Raw genomic sequence first — 24,638 nt, forward strand, 5'->3', positions numbered from 1 at the left:
CTTTAAACTATTATAGTTTAAAGACTACTTAGGGGTCATCTCTAGTAATTCTTTAGAATAAATCAAGGCTTACAGAGGCACTGGTGTCTTTCCCTGAACCCATCAACATAAGATAAATGCCTCTTTTTCCTGCGTGTTCACTTGGAATGAATTCAGTGCTCACAGAATGTTTATTTCAGTTAGTTGTTTTCTAACAAAGAACCAACCCAACATACTTTTCATACCCCTTGTCAAACTGGAAAACAACTCCAGAATTGGTGATAAAAGACCACGAGGGTAATGAATCTGAATTGAGGGACAGACTTAAAAAAAAAAAATCTAACAATGTGCTTACTGTGAGAATTAAATGAGGATGCCTAGAAAACAATTAGCATAGCATTTGCACATAGCATATATTCAATATAGGCTTCCCTGGTGGCTCAGACGGAAAAGCGTCCACCTACAACGTGGGAGACCCGGTTCAATCCCTGGGTTGGGAAGATCTGGAGAAGGAACTGGCAACCCACTCCAGTATTCTTGCCTGGAAAATCCCACGGACGGTGGAACCTGGTAGGCTACAGTCCATGGGGTTGCAAAGAGTCGGACACAACTGAAAGACTTCACTTTCACTATATTCAATTAACATTGACCCTTAATATTATCATTGGCACGGACTCAGTTCAGTTCAGTTGCTCAGTCGTGTCCGACTCTTTGCGACCCCATGAATCGCAACATGCCAGGCCTCCCTGTCCATCACCATCTCCAGGAGTTCACTCAGACTCATGTCCATCATGTCAGTGATGCCATCCAGCCATCTCATCCTCTGTCGTCCCCTTCTCCTCCTGCCCCCAATCCCTCCCAGCATCAGAGTCTTTTCCAATAAGTCAACTCTTCACATGAGGTGGCCAAAGTACTAGAGTTTCAGCTTTAGCACGGACTACTGTTATATAAATTCTAAAAGGATAAATATGAGTGCATTGGGATATATGCACACATCTTTCAAATCATGCAACATTAATACAGCAGTATGTATATGTGTTAGTCACTCAGTGGTGTGCAACTCATTGAGACACCATGGACTATATAGCCTGCCAGGATCCTCATGGAATTCTCCAGGCAAGAATACTGGAGTGGGCTGCCATTCCCTTCTCCAGGGGACCTTCCCGACCCAGGGATCGAACCCAGATCTCCTGCACTGCAGGCAGGTTCCTTACCATCCTAGCAGGGAAGCCAGTACAGCACGATGCCAAAGCAGTCTCGAGTTAGTGTCGTATGGGTATAATCAGAGAAACGCTAATGCTGAGACTTGTGCGGCCGCCCTAAGGGCAGCAGTGCCCACTTTAATGAAGCTCTTTCTACTTTTGTGGACAAGTAGCATTAACTCTTCTCTACAACCATTTGTTCTGAGTCCAATAAAGCCTATATAATAATGCATAAATAATCATTCATAGAGCAGTGCTTAAAAAGTTACCAGCAGTATCAGTGCCTGAAGCATTTAAAAATCATTTCTAACATATCAGTGAGACCACTTATTCTGTATTTGACTTATATTAGCTAAAACAAATCCATTCTATTTTCTTAATTCAATGATTTTGCCAATTTTTTTCTTTTTTGTAATATGAAAAAGAAATCTTTGTGTTTCCTTTTCCATCTTTGGTAAGGAGCAAGATCAGGCAATTTTAAAGTTGAGGAGGGGAAAAAAAACCTTATTAAATCTAACATGGAATTTTAAATGAAACTTACCAGACTTTGAAACTTTAGTGTGAAGCAAATCAAAGTTACATAATTCAGCTTAAAAATTCTACAAATATGTATTCAGAGTAATAAACATAGGCAATTCTTAATACTAATGAATTAACATTATTTCAAAGATCTTCCAAATATATGTATAAAAGAACAAAGATTTTCTAAAAATATAAAAAAAGATGATGTCTTCCTTTACTTTCATAAGAAGAAGACTATTACTTCAATTTCTCCAGTGTGGTTTTGGTTTCAGATAAATCTATATCAGTGCATTTATTAGACTAATAAAATGGCTACATCACTGTATCTATATTCACATAATATTTTAACAACAGAACAGGAAATTAAAACAAAGTTATAAATCTGACTAAACCTTTTTTGAACATGCAAATATGTCTTGCAGAAAGTTTCAAATATTGGAAAAGGACACACAAAAACAAGACTAAACTAAATAAAAATCTCCCCAGAAACAAAAAGAATAGGTCACTCATAAACCTAGGTTGTACATTATGTCAGACCAATAAATGAACACCATTTTAAAAGATTTTCTATCCCTCAGACTTGCAAATCATTATTTTAAAAGGCGGCCCTGATGACTTCTGCATTACTCAAAATTATAGCAGATAAAAAAAAAAGGCTAAGTCCGGTCAAATACCCTGAGTTTCAGCTAAGTGCAAATAAGCAGATGATTACCATAAAATGCAATGACCGTATGCGTGCACATATGCTAAGTCGCTTCAGTTGTGTCCGACTCTGCAACCCTATGGACTATAGTCCAAAATGTACAAAAGCCTTAAAAAAGAAGGTACTGTCATATTGTACAGTATGCTTTCAAGGATAATTCCAAGGTAGGCAAAGCAAAACGCATCATATGAAGGACTTTTTCTTTAGACTGCATAAACATGGCTCCCTAAAAATGAGTAAAATAATATTTATCTTAAAATGTCAGTCATGAATGTACTGTATTTATTAGAAGCCAAAAAGGGCTCAGCCAAAATATTTCTTAAGAGTTGTATTTATTTTCCATGTGTGGGGATCTAAAATTACTTTAAAATCACTCCTTAATTTTTTTATTGTGACATTTATAAATAAAATCCTGAATCCTACAATACATTATTGACCGTTATCAATAAAATGCATGGGTTTCCCCCCTGGCTCAGCAGTAAAGAATCCACCTGCAATGCAGGAGACGTAAGAGATCCAGGTTCGATCCCTAGGTCAGCAAGATCCCCTGGAGGAAGGTATGGCAATCCACTCCAGCGTTCTTGCCTGGAGAATCCCACGGATAGAGGGGGCTGGTGGGCTAGAGTCCACCGGGTCACAAAGAGTCAGACATGACTGAAGCAACTGAGCATAGCACACACCCCACAATACACTACTGACCATTATCAGTAAAATGTAGAACAGTTTCAGTTCATGACTTTTACCAAGTTTGCTCATTAGTGATATCAGGCAGTAAATTCTCTTCCTGCTATCCTCCTCACTGCTACCATAAGACAGAAACCTACATCCCCACCCAAATGGCTAAGATTAAAAGGACGAGGACCATCCAAATACAGGTAAGACGATGGCACAACTGGAACTCTATTCACTACTGATGGGAATGGCATAATCACTTTGGAAAGCTGTTTTACAACATCCGCTAAAGTTGAAAGTACTCATATTCTAAAACAGAGCAATTCTGATCCTAGAAGTACTAAACAGAGATGAGTGCGTTACACGGTCATTAAAAGACAGGTACAAAATGTTCACAACAGTTTTATTCATAATAGCAAAATCTGGAGCCAACTCAAAGACTATTGACAGTAGAATAAATGAATACTTTATGCTCCAGTCACACAATGGAATGATAAACATCAATGAAAAAGAACCAATCACCACTACACAAAAAACAAACAGAATACTGAGTGAAAAAAGCCACATCTCGCCATCAAAAAAAAAAAAGCACATACCATATAATTCCATTTATATAAAGGTCAGGAACTAGCAGGAGAAGAAAGTGGCAACCCACTCCAGTACTCTTAGCTGGAAAATACCATGGGCAGAGGAGCCTGACGGGCTAGTCCATGGGGTCACAGGAGTCGGACATGACTCAGCAGACTAAACAGCAGCAGCTAGCAAACCTAACCTATGGTGGCAGGGGTTGGAACAGCGGTGGAGTTTTGCTGTAGGAGACTGACTGGGGTCTGGGGCCTGAGAAGATTTTCTGGGGACCTGGAGAGTGGCTACACATATGGCTGTGTGCTGTGCTGTGCTTAGCTGCTCAGTCACACCCAACTCTTTGTGACCCCACGTACTGTAGCCTGCCAGATTCCTCTGGGGATTCTCCAGGCAAGAATACTGGAGTAGATACATAACTAGAAACTCAGAAAGTTGTGCAATGAACCATGTGTAGGTTACACCTTAATAATTTTTTTTAAAATGCATATGTGCTCTATTAGGTCGCTTTGATCATGTCTGATTCTTTGTAGCCCCCCCAGGCTCCTCTGTCCATGGGACTCTCCAGGAAAGAAGACCGGAGTGGGCTGCCATTTCCTCTTCCGGGGGATCTTCCTGAGGCGGGGATTGAACCAGTGTCTCTCCTGTCTCCTGCAGGTGGGGTTTTCACTACTAGCACCATACTCCTTCCTTAATCTTCCAAAGTATTAGGCCGCTCTCGCTATGGCATCCTTTCTTAGTCTATATCCCTTTAACATAGCCTGCTCTGGGCTGATTCTGATTCATCCATCAACCATGATAATTAAGAAGATAATTAACATAATATTAGTGAAAACAATAAAGTAACCAGTATCCATTTGTAGGAACACTTGCAATTTTAAGATACTATGATAATTTCCCCCTCAAACATCAGGTACATTCTATATAACTGAAAAAACTGAGGCTTACAGAAATTAAGTAATGTGGCAATCGTCAATAGGTGCCAGCACCAGCGCGAATTTAAACTTAGGTCTCACTTTAACATTCATGGTGTTTCTGGAATGTCAGAGTGCTTCTCTAGATTCAAGGCCACCGTCTTCTGGGAGGCCATGTTTGGGCTGCATAAACACAGTCAGGGTCTCCTCTGAGACACAGCACTTGGTACATTTGCACTACCCTATTTATCACAAAATATTTCAACTGTCTGTTTTCACGTTCAGGTCCCACACTCGACTGGGAGTTCCTGAAAAGAAGGGTCTCAATTCTTATTCATCCATTCAAATTTTGATAAACTGATCCAAAGATTAATAAAAATGGACTCTACTTTTACATGTAGTAGCTTTTTAAAATATGGGAAATACGCTACTTCAGAAACATACATAAAACGTAAAAACATAATTTAATGAATACAATAACTAGCTGCATAACCACCGCCCAAATCAAGAATTATAGAATTGTCACCATCCTGGGAGAACCACTCCCTATGCCACTCCATGCCAGTCTTGACCCTATCTACTCTTCCTTCCCTCAGAAATAACTACCCTGACTTTTACGATTATGTGCCAGCATGCCACAACTGGTATTTCATGCATTTTCACTGCTGATTAGAATCCTATTGCATGACTATAGTACTATTTATCCATTGGCTTGTGTTGTTTCTACTTTGTCCCTCTTAAAATATAGGTGATACAAATATTGTTGGCAATGCATCCCAGTAGACATATATCTCTAAGGTTTAAACCAGAAGCAGAACTCCTAGGTCTGAGTACACATGTGTCTTTGTCTTTAAGAACACCAAATTGTTTACCATCTGTTTACTTCCCCCCAACAGTGTATGCTAGTTCTGCTTTCCCACATCCATGGTAACATCAATATTGACAAATTTTTTAATATTTTTGCCAATCTGTTGGGTGTGTCAATGGTATATCAGTGAGGCTTTAGTTAGTGTGTTCCTGATCACTAATGATATTGAGTACTATCTCATATATTACCATTTTAATTTTCTCTTTGTGAAGAAACTCTTCAGTACATTAAAAAAAAAAACCTCTGTACTTTTTCTTGATTTATATAGGAATTCATAACATTTTCCAAATATTGGTTCTTTGCCAGTTATATTTATTACAAATATCTCCCCACTCTATGGCTTGTCTTTTAATTCTCTGCATGGTCTCTTTCGAAGAATGTCTCTTAATTTGAACACTGTCAAATGTAGCAACCTCATTCTTTTAACAGTTAGTGCTTTTTGGGTCTCAAGAAAATCTTCCCTAAATCTGTGGGAAAATAGCATGAAGATATTTTCCAGTAATATAGTAGTAAAACTTTCTCCTACTAATTCAGTGGAATGTGATTCCTGAATAAATTAGTACACTGTCCCTAACTTCTTATTAACAGATGAAAAATGCTATCATCACTGATAAGATATAACTTTTTATATACCTCATTAAAACTTGGTTCAATAATGTTTAGATATAATAAAGCAAATTTTATACTGCCTCAGCCTTGTTAAAATCAGATTACATACACAGTATCTAAAAATGTAGATTCGGTAAATATTTACAAATATAGAATTACTGCATTAACTAAATTGAACACAGGCAAGAATTAAGAAATTGCACAAGAAAAAAAATTCGGAGAAGTCAAAATATACTAAAAAGATCTAACTATATACTAGAGCTTCTACAGAGTGTCTGTGAATTTCTTTGTTCAAAGTTTATTTCAATTTCTAGGTACATGGACAAAGGGTACCACTCTATTTTATAACTCTATCATACAGAAAAAGGTCATACCGATTTGTTCCTTAAGGTAGAAGCGACCAAAGAAAAGGGCGGGTGGATTTTCCCAAGGAAAATGAAAACTAAAAGGGGTTGTGGTCAAAGCAGTGAAACAAAGCTATCTTTAAATATCACTAATGTATAACCTCTCTTTCTCTAATGCTGTCAGATAAAAACAATAAAATGCCCCATTATTATTTTTAACTTAAAAAAAAGCCACTTCTTTGAAGTACCTGATTCTATTCAACTATTCTACCTAGCTGATAAAACATATTAGAAAGCGCTTTTTATCATGGCTGGTTTTACTATTATTGTTAGTTGTATTAAGAGGACTGTGGAAGCATCCTTATGAATATGACCTTGTCTAGTTCAAGAATTAGAAAACAAAGCCAAACATCTGCTTTTCCACTAAAAGAAATCTATCTGGAAGACCTTCAATATTCTCTTTGACAGAAGAAACTCACAACTCTGTCTTAAATTAAATGAAGTAAAAACCAAACTTCTAAAACGTTAAGTTTTCTATTGTTAAGTAAGGTCACCTGATTATTCTCTACATTAAGTAGACTCATAGCATGAAGGTCAGCAAACATGTGCCAGCAAGCTTGCTGGCTTAAAAAAAGAAAAACAAGGAGCCAAACACAGAAATGGAACTAAGTCACATTGAAAAAGCAAGTAAGTATCCAACAACATTAAAAAAAAAACTTGTTTGTTGTATTTTCAGAGTCACTTCTGAACAAAGACAAATAGTAAAATTTACACCATTGTGAGAACATTAAGAAAGAAGCATGATAGTAAGCATGCTACACTAAGACTCAACACGGATTATGAGTGCTGTTTAAAGCTTATGTTACTCAGGCAACAGTTCAGGACTATTTCAAAATACCGTTAGAAAAGAAAATGAAGTCAGTGAATTTATAATAATTTATTTAATTGTCCAAGTAACACTGTATCTCAAGAGAATGTATGTCCTACCTATCAGCATGAGTATTAACAAAAAGCTAAGAAGAAAGGCTAGTGTGAAAAATGAAAATATAATTCGAATTTCACAAAATGAGTGTCAGAAAAATACATAAACAATTAAAACAACGCCAGTTCAGTCAATATTTGTCATGAGGATTAAAAGAACATTTTTATTTTAAAAGAAAAATATAATCTTAAAAGAGTAGATATGATTATGTAGCAGTTTAATATTCTGAAAAGAAAACAAAGATTGCTTATATCTTAACATCTATATCCAAATATTTGCTACAATAAATCTTTTTCAAACAATAAAAGATCAGTTAACAGCTACATCTCATTGACCAATTGTTTAACGTCTAAATCATAGCTGTCAAATGTCTAATTTCATTTAATAAATATTGCCCTAAAAATAACATTTTCTAAGTAAAAACTGGTCATACATAAACACATTTAACAACATGAAGTAAGGCATTTCAAAAATTAAATTACACAGATAACTTCATGTTAGTCAGGACTTAATCTATTAAAGCATAAACTAAACATCAATTTTCACAGTTACTATTTTGCTTGGGAACAGTCAAGCAAATATTAATATTAAATATGCGGGTTTCATTTGCAGAAACTTCAGAACAATTGGTTTATTTATAGAATTTTACCTCAACTCTACAAAGGGCTTTATTTTTATCAAAGGGTTATAATATTTATTTCAATAATTAAAAACTCATGCTATAAGCACTCAAGATTCATACTTCATTGAATCATTAGCTTTCAAGTTCAAGCATAAAGAGAATGTAAAAGAAAATATGGAAAGCCAAGCCATATAGTAGCAGTTACTAAAATCTAACCTTTCACTACAGAATTGTTTTGTTTAAAAGAAAGCAGCTTTAAGACATTAAGATGTCTAGTTTATTTTAATGAAAAGTCTATAAGAAATTAAGAAAAGAATGCAAGATTAAACAAACAAACCTGGCAAAGAAGGAGAAAGTTCATTGTATCCTCCAAATGAAGCGTTCCGGACAAGCTTTCGGCCATCAATTCGTGGAGGAAATAAAACAGGCGAAACCACAGTACAGGAAGAAAACCTACGTTGTTGTGAGCTGTCTTCTTTCATGGCTTAAAAGGCCTATGTAATGTATACACTCACCCAGAAGGCTAATTAGACCAGTATGGCAATAACAGGCTTTTCTTCACATCCAAATATAGCGAACCCACCAGCACAAACAAAGGACACACACATTTAACAGCAAAGGAGAAGGACCAGAGACCGTCAAATCAGCAATAAACAGATAGAGAAAGAGGCTGACAGAAAAGGCATTAAGCCATGCTGCTGGGTGTTTTAGAAGAAATGAGCTGAAAAACAAGAAAGGCTATTCTATTTTACCTTTTTATCAAACCAGTAATGCCCTGCACCAAATTACTGCCTTAGTAAAACAAAGCAAGATTAATACTTAGAGATTCAGGATGAAATAATACACTCAGTTTCTCTCTTCTCAAAATACGCAATCCTCTTCTCATACTCATTATGCTTTTATAGTATCTGCCACACTTCCCACGTCTTCTGATTCTTTCCAGTTTTTGCTTACTTTAAAAATGGATATAACACTTGTTTATCTTTCCTGAAGCTTCTAGATTTATATCTAATCTACTGCTTGCTTTAGCTATGATTAAGAATTCATAAGGGAAGATATTCTTTCAAGCACATTTTTGATGGGTTCCAACGGCTAACAGAGAATAAACACTTAAATTTTACCTCTAGTAGAGATACATGTGTCATTAAGACACTGCTAATGCAAACCATTAACAGAAAAGATTAAAAGGATACCACTAATAATGCTGTATGCTCCAATATGTTTCTCTGAAAGAGATGCTATAGTTCCTCTTTATTACATTTAAACTTTTCAAAAGATATCCTCAACCAATGAATATTTTACACTTAAAACTCTTATTGAAAAAATGCAACTTTATTATCACAGTAACAAATATAAATATCATTTTGTTTTTTTTTTTCTGGGTTAAAACTAAGTGACTAGGATGATCCCATATCATTAAATCTAACAGGAAAGTACCTCTAGCCAAAATGATACAGTATGTCATCTCTTTATACCTAATCTTTAAAATTCTAAGAAGACTTTCCTAGTTATATTAAAATGCATTTACTTTACTGTATACCTTAACTAAAGTTAAAAAGCTTTAAGTCAGTTATTTTCTTTATATACCCTAGACTGATTTTTCTAACCACAGGTCTTTCAACCTGGAAACACACCTTCTTAGACAACAACTCAATTATAGCTGACTTGGTGGCTCACTTTTATAGGCGCCTTACTGTAAGATCTCCACCTCCTTCCTCATCATGCATACACTTCAAGGCTGGCTCTCCATTCATACACAACAGCATCCCACAAAATCTAAGACTATTTCTCTTCAAAGGAAAGGACATTTAAACAAACTTAATTTCCTGTACATACTAGTTCTTTGATAAAGGCATTTTAAAATCAGTTAGTGATAAAAATGGTTTATGGTTGATACCCACAACTAGAACAGGTTTTGGGTTTGGGAGTTTTCCCCCCACTTTTCTCCCTTGTCATGAAATATAAACTGCCATTTAATATAGGCATCAGAGAAATACTAATAAATAATTCACCCAGTGTTGCCTACCTCTTAAAGCATAAAGAATATAACATCACAAAAGGCATTTATAGTGCAATGGTTAAACAGAATTTGAAATTAAAATTGCTTGGGTTCAAACCCTAGTTCTAACCTAGTTGGATACATTAGAGCCATTGACTTAATTTCTCTGAGTCTCTGTTTCCTTACCTATAAAATTTTAATAACATTATCTATATTACAGGACTGTTATAAGGATCAAATTGGATAATAGATAGAAAATCAAGAAAGGTTCCAAGTTAAAACGGTAGAATCAAGATAGTGACCTAATAACGTATTTTCTCCTAAAATTCGACAAAATTTATAGGAATGGAGTATTTTTTAGAAAAGCATACACAAGTGTGGGTATGTATTCCACAAGTATGCATCCAAGAGAGGACACGTCAACACATAAACTTGCCCCTGGAAAGCATGAGATGAACTTGCAGCCACTTGTCCTGCAGCTTCAAGAAAGCTGAACCACACATCAGTGGCAAAAACTGAGAACCAACCCTACAATAGCAAAAAATCCTTCCACAGATAATTAATAGCACCGCGATTAGGGATCAGATAAGTTACTGATATCAACAATACTGGAACCAGGACAAAAGAATAGGCAGTGTCTTCAAAACTAGCAGGAAAATGACTTCCAATTCAGAAGTAACAACATTCAGAAAATGACTTCCAATTCAGTCTAATTATCAATTACATATTAGGGTAAAATAAAATATTTTTAGATATGCAGGGCCTTAAAAACTTACTTTCCATGCATGTTTTTAAAGAATTTACTAGGATAATCTTTCTTACCTAGGGTTCTACAATAGAATTAAGCTTAATGAACTACAACATCCACTTTTTAAAATGAATTAACTCTTTTCTCCCATGTTTCTATTATGGCTCTTACCATGCACCATATTCTTGGGAGAATTGAGAAAATATTCACCTATATTATTTGTTATATGCCTTCCTCATTTCCCTCTCAGGAACTCCCTTGAGAAAGAATATATACTCTACCAAAAAGTGATAGCAACTCAAGGATACACAGAATAAAGGACATTAAAAGATGCTTGCTTGTTGGAAGAAACGCTATGACAAACCTAGACAGCATATTAAAAAGCAGAGACATTACTTTGCCAACAAAGGCCAATCTAGTTGAAGCTATGATTTCTCTGGTAGTCATGTGTGGATGTGAGAGTTGGACAATAAAGAAAGCTGAGCACAGAAGAATTGATGCTTTTGAACTGTGGTGTTGGAGAAGACTCTTGAGAGTCCCTTGGACTGCAAGATCAAACCAGTCAATCCTACAGGAAATCAGTCCTGAGTGTTCATTGGAAGGACTGATGCGGAAGCTGAAGTTCCAGTACTTTGGCCCCCTGATGCGAAGAGCTGACTCACTGGAAAACACCCTGATGCTGGAAAAGATTGAAGGCAGGAGAAGGGGACAACAGAGGATGAGATGGTTGGATGGTATCACCAACTCGATGGACATGAGTTTGAGTGAACTCCGGGAGTTGGTGTTGGACAGGGAAGCCTGACATGCTGCAGTCCATGGGGTCACAAAGAGTCGGACACAGTTAAGTGACTGAACTGAACTGAGAATACAGGAAACAGGTTACTCAATATAAAGAGCTGTCATCATCAAAATGTCTCCTCCTATCAATGCACTATCTCTTTTTGACCCAGAGACAAATTCTGTGAGATTTACCAACATTCTTTTCTGACGTTGACAGGTCCTGACAGTATGCTGATGAGGTTTATTCTCTTTCCCTCATCCCTTGATGTATAGGTAAACTGAGGAGACTTCAAATACATGGAAGTGTTTGTTTTTTTTTTTAACTTTATTTTTTAGAGCAGTTTTAGGTTCACAGCAAAATTGAGAGGAAAGTACAGGCATTCCCTGTACCAGTAAATGTATTTTGAAATTCCCTAACACTAAAAAGAACTAATACCTCTGAATATATTATCTTTGGTCTAGGGGCTCTTTCCATATTAAAATGGCAGATATTTGGGCAGAGGCAAAAACCACAGCATGTACAAGACACAGTGACCAAAACCATCTCAAAGAAGAAAAAATGCAAGAAGGCAAAGCAGTTGTCTGAGGAGGCTTGACAAATAGCTGAGGAAAGAAGAAAAATGAAAGGCACGGGAGAAAGTGAAACATATACCCAACTGAATGCAGAGTTGCAGAGAACAGCACGGAGAGATAAGAAGGCATTCTTCAATGAACAATGCAAAGAAATAGAGGAAAACAGCAGAATGATAAAGACGAGAGATCTCTTCAAAAAAATTAGAGATGTCAAGGGACAATTTCATGCAAGGATGGCTATTATAAATGACAGAACCTGTAAGGACCTAACAGAAGCAGAAGAGATTAAGAAGAGGTGGCAAGAATACACAGAGGAACTACAAGGAAGGTCTTAATGACCTGGATAACCACGATGATGTGGTCACCCATGACGGTGTGGACACTGACCTAGAGTTGAACATACTGGAGCATGAAGTCAGGCAGGCCTTAGGAAGCATTACTACAAACAAAGCAAATGGAGGCAATGAAATTCCAAATGAGCTTTTGAAAATCCTAAAAGATGACGCTGTGGAAGTGCTGCACTCAACACATCAGCACATTTGGAAAACTCAGCAGTGGCCACAGGACTGGAAAAGGCCAGTTTTCATTTCAATCCCAAAGAAATGTTCAAACTACCTTACAATTGTGCTCATTTCACATGCTAGCAAGGTATGCTCAAAATCCTTTAAGCTAGGCCTCAGAAGTACAAGCTAGGTTTAGAAAGGCAGAGGAAGCAGGTATCAAACTGTCAACATGCACTGAATCATGGAGACAGCAAGGGAATTCCAGAGAAACCCCTACTACTGCTTCGCTGTCTAAGCTAGAGCCTTGTGTGGACCACAACAAACCGTGGGAAATTCTTCAAAAGATGACAGTGCCAGTCCACCTTACTTGTCTTGTGAGACACCTGTATGCAGGTAGAAGCAACAGAACCATCATGGAATAACCAACTGGCTCAAAACTGGAACGGGAGGGCGACAAAGACTGTCACCTTGTTTATTTAACTCATATGCAGAGCACATCATGTGAAATGCTGGGCTGGATGAATCACAAGCTGGAATCAAGACTGCTGGGAGAAATATAAAAAACCTCAGACATGCAGATGATACCACTCTAATGGCTGAAAGTAAAGAGCAACTTAAGAGCCTCTTAATGAGGGGGGAAAGAGGACAGTGAAAAGGCCAAGTTGAAACTCAACATTCAAAAAACTAAGATCATGGCATCTAGTCCCATTACCTCATAGCAAACAAAAGTGGGAAAAGTGGAAGCAGTGACAGATTTTATTTTCTTGGGCTTCAAAATCACTGCAGATGGTGACTGCAGCCAGGAAATTAAGAATGCTTGCTCCTTGGAAGGAAAGCTGTGACAAACCTAGACAGCATATTAAAAAGCAGATATACCATGTTGTGGACAAAGGTCCATAAAGTCAAAGCTATGGTTGTTTCAGCTGTCATGTACAGATGCGAGTTCAGTTCAGTTGTTCCGTCATTTCTGACTCTTTGCAACCCCAAGGACTACAGCACACTAGGCTTCCCTGTCTATCACCAACTCCTGGAGCTTGCTCAAACTCATATCCATAAAGTCGGCAATACCATCCAACCATCTCATCCTCTGTTGTCCCCTTCTCCTCCTGCCTTCAATCTTTCTCAGCTCAGGATCTTTTCCAATGAGTCAGTTCTTCAGATCAGATGGCCAAAATATCGGAGCTTCAGCTTCAGCATCAGTCTTGATTTCCTATAAGATTGACTGGTTTGACCTCCTTGACGTCCAAGGGACTCTCAAGAGTCTTCTCCTACACTACAGTTCAAAAGCATCAATTCTTCAGCAGCTGGGCCATAATGAAGGCTGCTGTGCTTATCACTCAGCCGTGTCTGACTCTTTGCAATCCCATGGACCGTAGTCCACCAGGTTCCTCTGTTCATGGGGGTTCTCCAGGCAAGAAGACTAGAGTGGGTGGCCATGTCCTCCTCCAGGGAAATCTTCCTGACCCAGGGATCAAACCCAGGTCTCCTGAACTGCAGGCGGATTCTTTACTGTCTGCGCCACCAGGGAAACCCTGAAGCAGGCTGGGTGCCTAAGAACTGATGCTTTCCAATTGTGATGTTGGAGAAGACTCTTAAGAGTCCCTTGGCCTGCCAGGAAATCAAACCTGTCATTCCTAAAAAAAAAAATCAACCCTGAATATTCAGTGGGAGGACTGATGCTGAAGCTGAAGCTCCAATATTTTGGCCGCCTGCTATGAAGAGCCAACTCCTTGGAAAAGACCCTGATGCTGGGAAAGATTGAAAGTAAAAGTAGAAGGGGGCAGCAGAGGATGAGATGGTTAGACAGCATTACTGACTCAACAGACATGAGTTTGAGCAAACTCTAGGAGACAGCAGAGGACAGAGGAGCTTGGCATGCTGCAGTCCATGTGGCCTCAAAGAGTCAAACACAACTTAGTGACCGACCAACAACAGCAACAAAACCCACAAAAGGCCATAATAGAAAGAATCCCTAGATTCTCCTGCTGTGTGCCCAAAGGAAACGCCCAGCTTCAGTTTTCCTTTCTATAGAGCCAAAAGATTAGGACTGGAGAAGGCAGCTCACTGTTCATGTTAGAACTCTAATGAGCTCCCTGGACAAATTCCAGATCAGCTTTATTTAAAAACCAGATGACTGGCAAACATAGCTGATATTTTGAAATAATCTAATTCGGTAGCTGGAAAATCCACTTAAACCCTATACAGTTCCATATGCACACTCAGGATAAAATATATTGGCTTAAGTTATTATATTATAAGAACTATATACTTTAATCTTGAATCTCAAGATAATTAGCGAGGTTTTAAGAGATTTAAAATTCTTAAAGCAGCACGAAGAATCAGGAAAAGATCAAAATACTAAAAACAAACATCAGTCAACAAGAATTTAAGAAAGTATTACACCCAAACATGAATAGAACCACCACCTTAAAAAATGAACTAAATATCTGACAGTGGTACTATACAAACTCAGCAGTGTTTCCTTACAGAGCACAAAATTTTAAAAATAACACAGTTATTTACTATTAATTAAGCAGCTCAGTCTTAGCAAACAAGTCTATTAATAACCTTTCAAAGGACATACAATTTGAGATGGCTGACAATGATCTTTGCTTTAAAAAAGGAAACACAACAATAAAGCTCTCAATTTCCATCCTCCAAAGAGACAAAGTAAGTTCTTAACTGTAATTAGTAAAATTTCACTAATGAGTATATGGCTTGAAAAGCACACAAAGCGATTTTATTTATCCCACATTTCCTCAGAAAATAACTCTTGTAGATTCTCAGCACTAAATATGTTCTCAACAGCACATGCGAATGCACGCACAGAATTAAAAGGATGGCTTAAGATAATTTTAGGCCGGAGAGCATTCTTGTCTATATATCCATACTCACATCAGCAAGTATAAGACAGTACTTTCCTCTGGGTGGAAAGTTCTTTGCAATTATATGTGTATATCAAATAATCATTCATGTAATAAAAAATGTGATGAGCATCTACTTTGGGTTAGAAATGTTAAGCACAGGACAGTTATGATATAATAGCCCCTAATTTCTGCTCTTATTGAGCTTTCAACATGTGTGAGTACATGGTCATTAAAAGTTGACTGAAACTCAGGGTCTATTCCCACAAAACAAATGTTAAATGAGGTGCTTAGGTTTCTTTCTAAGACTGTTCACAAGAATCTATTTTACTGGAAATGTACTAAGAGCACCTATGAATGTAACCTTTATTAATACTATCTAAGAATTATACAGTAATAAGTTGTCAAAAGTGTTTTCACATATGTTCTCAATAGATTCAAAGAACAATAGTATCTCGGTTTTACAGGTATGGCTCAGACGGTAAAGCGTCTGTCTGCAACGCAGGAGACCCCGGTTCGATCCCTGGGTTGGGAAGATCCTCTGGAGAAGGAAATGGCAGCCCACTCCAGTATTCTTGCCTGGAAAATCCCATGGACCCAGAGCCTGGTAGGCTACTGTCCATGGAGTCACAAAGAGTTGGACACGACTGAGTGACTTCACTTTCACTTTCAAGCTCGGAGGCATGGGCTTCCCAGGTGGTGCTAGTGAAGAATCTACCTTCCAATACAGGCTATGTAAGCGATATGGGCTCAGTCCCTGGGTGGAGATCCTGTGGAGGGGGGCATGGCAACTCGTCCAGTAGGCCTGCCTGGAGAGTCCCATGGACAGAAAAGCCTGGCGGGGTATAGTCCATGGAGTCACAAAGAGTCGGACACGACTCAAGTGACTAACCCGTACACAAACTCTGAGGCGTACAGGCTCAAGGTCACACAGTAAATGAGCGATCGGCAGGCGAGAATCCAGCCACGGGAGCAGTGTTCACTTTCCCCCATCTCCTCATTCTGCTTTCCCTCCACCTGCCAACACAAATGCCAGCATCAGGAATTGTGGGGTAAGGTGAGACTCAAAGAGTGGGGATAAAAAACACCATCCCAGGGTCTGTGGTAGGAAAGGATAAAGCGAGAAATATCTTAATGACAGTGAAGAAGAAAGGAGAGCCTACAGGACAGAGACCACTCAACTGGATCAGCTTTCGCATATAGATAGGGACACTTCGTAAATGAAGGACACAATTCAAAACTTTAAACATCTATTTCTCAAAAAATTTTTCCACTAGAAAGCTGTGCAAATATCATGCTAGAAAAAAACTACTACACTTTCCCTTCTGTATAACTGAGTTCTCAAAACATAACAGATAAAAAAAATTCCACTCCTTTCCAGCCTTCTCTTCAAGAATGGGAACCATGTTAGAAGACAACATTGCTTACACATTGTTCTAGGGTGGCAAGAACGCATATCGATCTCTCTCCCGTCTCTCTCCTAGCTGATATCCCAATATTGGTGCCAATGCTCACATCATTTTACTTAGCCACTAGAGACTCAGTCCAACTCTATGCAGGCTTTGGAGTTGGATACAATTTAAATTATTGGCTGCCACACTCCAGATACTTCCTAATGATGAGCCTAATAAGGTCCTGAAGAAGCTATTTTGATTCCACAGTTGTAACCACATATCTAACTAACTTCATGGCCCATTCCTCCATACGAAGGACAAGGATTTCCCTATCTTTTACCCCAATATCCACGATCTCCTCACACAGGTAAATGACTATGTGAGGCAGGTAAACCACAGGTAAAACTATGGTTCCTAGATTTTGAATCTGTGGACCAATAAAATTCCCCCTCCCTGAATTGTAGCACTGATATTATGGTTCTCAACTTGGTAAGACACAATATTTTTAAAATCTAAATTCACAGCCTTCAATTCAGAAAGGGATGTTAAATATCATATAGCAGGAAGACTATAGTCTCATAATAAAGGGCAGTTCTTTAAACTGGAGGAAGTTCACTTAGTGAAAACTCCTAACAGTGTATTTATTTTTCTCTTACGCACAAAGAGATCACCACACACAGTAGCACTGGCCCACAATCTATACACAGAAACAGGCTCAGCCTCTCAGGCTGTGGGAACAAAGAGCAGGCGGGGGTCGGGGGATCCCACCAGAAAAGAGCCGAGAAACAAGCGCACGTACTATCTGGTAACCCTTTACTGTTATCTTAATAAATAAACTTATCTTAATAAAGTAGGGAGGAAGGAATTTATGAATGTTTATGTTCATGCGGAGAAAAGCATCCTTTGTTGTTCTTAATGTGCATCTTACTGCTTTCTTAAAGAAGCAATTAATAAGGCCTGGCAAGGATAAGACAGACTCTCTTATCTTTGTAAAGGTGCTTAAAACAAAGCTGAATTATTCATTCCCACTGAATTTTCAACAAATGATTTCAAAGTATTTCATACTTCCCTGTGGGAATAGTTGAAGAACACAGATACTACAACATTTAACAAGAGAGATTTATGAAAATATTTTATTCTTATTTTCTTAACATGCCCAATATTCCTTCTTCATTACATAATAGGTACTTTCATAGCTCTAAGAAGCAATTATCCAAACACAAGGAATTTCAAAGCAGAAAACAACTATGTCTTAAGATATAACTTTGGAAATCTAACTTACTTAGGGCTCAGAAAAGCAGAGGAGAAAATCAATATAGCCTCTAATTTATACTCTTTCTAAAGAAAACAATCGACCAAAGCATGGCATCTAGGGGAAAAAAAGAAAGTGGGGGTCGGGAATAAATTCAAGCTTTCTTTCAGGCAAAACAATTTTCATGAAATGTAAGACATATATTCAGGAACACACTTGTTAGGTGTCTATGGTCTCATATAGTTGCAGAACTGATCCTAGAAATGTCTTACCAAGGACAGAGGAACTGCTTCGGTTCATGGAGGAAACGGAATTCTAGGTATCCTTTTGTCTGTGAGCCACTCTAATGAAGCTAGTCTGTGTTAGTCACCTGAGATTATACCAGCAGTGTTTCAGACTGTCACCTGGGGAAATCTATATGACATCTTCACAACAGTAAACCCTCTGTTAGAGTTAGAAATATTAGATATAGACCCATCATGTCACATCCAATGCTGCCAGAGCACTCGAGGTGAAGGGACTTCACGGGTTTAAGATTTACTAAAGGGTAAGAGAAACACAGTAGTAAGTGTAGACAGTTTAATTCAAGCCTAGATGAACCAAACATGGCTTAAATTAACTATGATAAAACTGATTAAGCAGGTAAAACTTCTAGTTTTAAAACGTTAAACACAAAATTAGCTTGAAATGGATTCATATAAACTTTGGCATGGCAACATTTCATATTCTCTCACAGAGCACTGTAATTGAAAGATGGTTTTTTAAAACATAAAAGCATGAAAAGAGCTTCTTATGACCAAAGAACCAAGGGTGGCTACAAGATAAAAGTCAGGAATGCATCCAGTTTTGATGATAATCTCAAACGTGACCTAGAGGGAACAGAGCATCCAGCTGTAAGGTAAGCTATAACTTAGTCTCTGGGCTGCTGCGGCACTGTCCTTAGTCACATACGGGGGAAGGGGGACGACAAGCCTGACTAACCACAAGTCTGTCTTTCCCGGTAAACGATCAAAATCCATTACACTCAAATCAGCGTGAAACAAATGCCGTCCTACTCAAGAGAGTGCAACAATACTTAAGATAAAACTACTTGAAATAAACTGGTACTTAGTCTTCAAACAAGGGAGAAGTCTGGCAAATGACGCTTTTCAGAATAACCTGATTCAACATCATAATCTACACATAAAACAAACAAAAGAATATCTTGGGCTTTAGTGAGGACAGCCAGAGTCTCCCTAGTTTCTCCAAAAAACCAACCAAAGAAAAACTTAAAATAATGGAAGGAAACCACACTGCAAAAAATCAAACAAGCTATTTTTAAGGGAAAGTGACCCATATTAAATTGGTATGAATCAACATGTATAAAGGAGATTCAGCCAGAAAACAATGCGAATCTTTGCCATTCTAAAGTACTCACAAATTTCCAGCATCATACCATGTATAAAACAAAAAGAAACCAGCTCATCTGTAATTCACTCCAGTACAGGAGAATAAACACCATGGGCTTGGACGGTCCTGAATTCGAAGCCTGCCTCTGACATTTACTAGTTTATTGAATTTGAACAATTTCTTAACATCCCTCATTTTCAACTGTCTCACTGACAAAGCAGACATAGTAATTGTGTTTGTATCTTGTGGGGTTGTTTCAAAAGTTAAATATAAGTTGGCATATAAAACTTTCAATAGTCAAACTCAGCAAGTGCTTGATAAATGGCAGGTGTTAGTATGAATCCAGGAAATACCACCAAAACAAATGCCATTTGAAATAAAAAAAATAAATCTATCTACCTATCTATTTGCCGGGTCATCCACTCTCTCTCGTCAGGAAACAGGAGTAATACATGCAGGGTTCACGTCAGAGAAGGGCTTCCAACACATGGAGATCATCTCCAAAATTTCATTTACTCATTAAAATGTGAGCCTGTAAGCTTCACAATGGCAGGGACAAGCACGTAAGAGGTGCTCAACAAAGATACTTATTCACTTATAAACACACAAGTACTTATGTTCCAGGTACTATGCTAGGCATGCTGCTGCTGCTAGGTCACTTCAGTCGTGTCCGACTCTGTGCGACCCCATAGACAGCAGCCCACCAGGCTCCCCCGTCCCTGGGATTCTCCAGGCAAGAACACTGGAGTGGGTTGCCATTTCCTTCTCCATTTCCATGCTAGGCATGGGGAACTATAGATAAACACATCCACAAGCATTTATTTACTCTCAACAACGCTCTTCCTTTTACACCAACCGTTAGTTTTATCAGTTCTGTGTTCATCTGTGAGAGAGCCCTTGCTCCCAAGCTCTCCACTCCTGCACCACGCTCCTGCACAGTGCCCCTCAGCACTGATTCCGGCATTTCCTCCAACAGATCCCGCCCCCTCCAACAAAGCAGGTCGCCAAACTCATCCGTTAAGCCTCCCCTCCCTTACCAGGGTCCCATACTGACTGTGCACTGTCCCATTGTTTCGCTGCACACACCTAGCAAAGGCTACCATTACAGGAGAAAGTCCCATACTAGGGCAGGCTGATGCCAACCTCAACATGAGCTGGCACACCCACTACTGCGGTCCTCCACTTTCTAGCTGGATTCCTAGTCCAGTCAATCCCTGAATCTTCACACCTGACTCCATCCCTGCCGCCTTCTCCGAAAACCTGCCTTATCGATTCTCCTAGCTTCCTCCTATAGCATTTCTCTTCCTGACTTTATCTTTTCAGTGCTCAAATGTCTCATCTTAAAACAAATCTTTCTGTCCTCTGTTCTTTTTCTTGAAGTGCTTCTGTCTTGCTGAGAGGCGCTGTACATCTTTCTGAGGTCTCAACCAAAAAAAATCTTACAGAAGCACTCTTGATCTGATCTTTATTTTGAGGCCATTTTTCCTACACCCTAGGAACTGAGAAGAATTTAAAATTTTGTTTATTTATTTCCTTTTGCCTGCACTGGATCTTCTCTGCTAGGTTTGGGCTTTCTCAAGCGGTGTCTGGGCTTCTCATTGCAGTGACTTCTCTTGTTGTGGAGCACAGTCTTTACGATGTCAGCTTAGTCGCCCCGTGGAATATGGAACCTTCCCCAGGCAAGGATCAAACCCACATTCCCTGTACTGGCAGGTGGATTCCCAACCACTGGACCACCAGACATAAGCACCGGGGAGAGGATATTCCACAACAGAGAAGAAAAATAAATAAAAGCACAGTCTTCTGGGGAACAGGGAAGAAAGTCATCTAGCTGAGTTCATGATGGGAAAAATACAAAATGAAATTGGAAGGGAAGAATAAGATCAGAAACACTAAGAGCGCTGACTACAACATTACGAAATCTGTAATTTATGCTCTCTATTGCTGGTTTCTGCTTGCTGATCCAAATGCTACTGTACCAGACACACCTGGAGAGCTCTATAAATGCACAGCCTCACCCTAGAGACTTTGAAAGGCTGGAGTAGAATCTGCATCTAATCAAAGAAAGCTCCAGGTGATTCTCAGACACAGCCACACCTAGCATCCACTGCTCTGGGCGACGGTCAACCACTGACTTTTTGAGAACGGGAGTGTCATGAATGCAGATCTTTGTGAGGTATTCAGTTACAAGCTTGAATAATAAAGATCTGTATTTTCATTTATAGTTTTCTATTGCCATTTATTCATACCATTTCCCTAAGAGACCTACTTCACTGGATCCATGTGTTCTCTGCCCACATACATCCATAAAACCCTAATCATATCACAGTCTCACCTTACCAAGTAACAGTAATTTTCTGTTTGGTTGTCTTGTTAAGAAAGATGAGCCTTATTATTGGAAGGCAAAGCCCTAAGAGAAGTTAGAATACTGTGTTACTATGTAATGTAGGTGTGGAATAATAAGGACCTGACCTAAGATGATGATAGTTAAGAAGGAAAGTGAAGATAAAGACCAAAGCCGTGACAGTCTAACACTTCTAGAAGAAATTACAAAAAAATGTTCTTTGAAACTTTTGGATGGATGAAGATTTCTTTAACTGGGGGTGGGGGTGGGGGTGGTGAGCTTGAGTCATGGGGGAAAACCAGATAAATTGAATTTCATCCAAATTAAAAACATCTGTTCTTTGCAAGAAGTCATTTAGACAATGAAAAGGCATGCCAAGGCTGGAAGAAAGTATAATGTATACAGTTAGCAAAGGAGGATGCTGAAATATATTTTTAAAACTCTTAAAATTCAGTAAGACAAGCAAGCAAGCCAAATTTTTAAATGGGCAAAAATTCTAATCTGACACTTCAGATATACAAGTGGCCAACGAGCATATGAAAAGATGTTCCACGCTTAGTCAACAGGGAAATGCAAATTAAAATCACAATGTGATATTACTATACACCCACTAGAATGGCTAAAATAAAAAATACCAAGGATATAAAGCAACAGAAATCCTCATACATTGCTGAGAGAAATGTAAAATGGTATAATTACTTTAGAAAACAGGCCACTTCTATAAAGTAAACCACACTTATATGATTTCATAACTGTACTCCATATTACTCAAAAGAAAGGAAAAAAATTAAACTTCACATAAAGCATTCACGACTCAGATAATCACGATGGTGTCATCACTCACCTAGAGCCAGACATCCTGGAATGAGAAGTCAAGTTGGCCTTAGAAAGCATCACTATGAACAAAGCTAGTGGAGGTGATGGAATTCCAGTGGAGCTGTTTCAAATCCTGAAAGAAGATGCTGTGAAAGTGCTGCACTCAATATGCCAGCAAATTTGGAAAACTCAGCAGTGGCCACAGGACTGGAAAAGGTCAGTTTGCATTCCAATCCCAAAGAAAGGCAATGCAAAAGAATGCTCAAACTACCACACAACTGCACTCATCTCACACGCTAGTAAAGTAATGCTCAAAATTCTCCAAGCCACGCTTCAGCAATACGTGAACCGTGAACTTCCAGATGTTGAAGCTGGATTTAGAAAAGGCAGAGGAACCAGAGATCAAATCGCCAACATTCGCTGGATCATGGAAAAAGCAAGAGAGTTCCAGAAAAACATCTATTTCTGCTTGATTGACTATGCCAAAGCCTTTGACTGTGTGGATCACAATAAGCTGTGGAAAATTCTGAAAGAGATGGGAATACCAGATCACCTGACCTGCCTCTTGAGAAACCTGTATGCAGGTCAGGAAGCAACACTTAGAACTGGACATGGAATAGACTGGTTCCAAACAGGAAAAGGAGTACGTCAAGGCCGTATATTGTCACCCTGCTTATTTAATTTATATGCAGAGTACATCATGAGAAATACTGGCTGGAGGAAGCACAAGCTGGAATCAAGATTGCCAGGAGATTTATCAATAACCTCAGATATGCAGATGGCATCACCATTATGGCAGGAAGTGAAGAAGAACTAAAGAGCCTTTTGATGAAAGAGGAGAGTGAAAAAGTTGGCTTAAAGCTCAACATTCAGAAAACGAAGATCATGGCATCTGGTCCCATCACTTCATGGCAAATAGATGGGGACACAGTGGACACAGCTGACTTTATTTTGGGGGGCTCCAAAATCACTGCAGATGGTGATTGCAGCCATGAAATTAAAAGACGCTTACTCCTTGGAAGAAAAGTTATGACCAACCTAGACAGCATATTAAAAAGCAGAGACATTACTTTGCCAAGGTCCATCTAGTCAAGGCTATGATTTTTCCAGTAGCCATGTATGGATGTGAGAGCTGGACTGTAAAGAAAGCTGAGTGCAGAAGAATTGATGCTTTTGAACTGAGAAGACTCTTAAGAGTCCCTTGGACTTCAAGGAGATCCAACCAGTCCATCCTAAAGGAGATCAGTCCTGGGTGTACATTGGAAGGACTGATGTTGAAGCTGAAACTCCAATACTTTGGCCACCTGATGTGAAGAGCTGACTCATTTGAAAAGACTCTGATGCTGGGAAAGATTGGGGGCAGGATGAGAAGGGGACGAAGATGAGATGGCTGGATGGCATCACCAACTCAATGGACATGGGTTTGGGTAAACTCCGGAAGTTGGTGATGGACAGGGAGGCCTGGCGTGCTGCGGTTCATGGGGTCGCAAAGAGTCGAACGTGACTGAGCGACTGAACTGAACTAAAAGCATTGTACACATAATGGGGTTATATCAAATGACACAGGAGCCAAGTTTAAGGTTTGGAAAATTTTAGCCTCAAAAGATCTAATGACTAAACTGACTGAAACCTTCACAATATAAAACTCTGTAGTTATACACAGGTTCAAGTCTTAGCTCTGCTACATACTAAGTATGTAAACCGGGGCAAGGAAATTTCCCTTACCAACTGCCTAGCTTCCTCATTTGTGAAACAGGGAGAATGATTTATATAGCATAAGGTTCTTATAAGAATTCCAGGAGCTAATGCATGTAAAAAGCACATAAAAGACACAGGGAATTTTAATGATTATTACTATTAATCAGCTTTTGGAATTCTAATTCTTTCCATTCAGAAATTGAAATACTGATCTAGAGTATAATACTTGAGTTATGGCAGACCTATCAGAGATATTTTCTATATATGTTAATTTCCAAC

The 24,638-nt window shown here is 38.7% G+C and overlaps 1 protein-coding gene across 12 annotated transcripts in view; it reads right to left on the reverse strand.

Moving 5' to 3' along the window:
- Positions 1 to 24,638, reverse strand: part of OSBPL8 (oxysterol binding protein like 8) — a 165,754-nt gene that overhangs the window by 44,131 nt on the left and 96,985 nt on the right. The window lies entirely within an intron of this gene.

Source organism: Ovis canadensis, chromosome 3 (genome assembly GCF_042477335.2).
Source record: "Ovis canadensis isolate MfBH-ARS-UI-01 breed Bighorn chromosome 3, ARS-UI_OviCan_v2, whole genome shotgun sequence".
NCBI classification, from domain to species: Eukaryota; Metazoa; Chordata; class Mammalia; order Artiodactyla; family Bovidae; genus Ovis; species Ovis canadensis.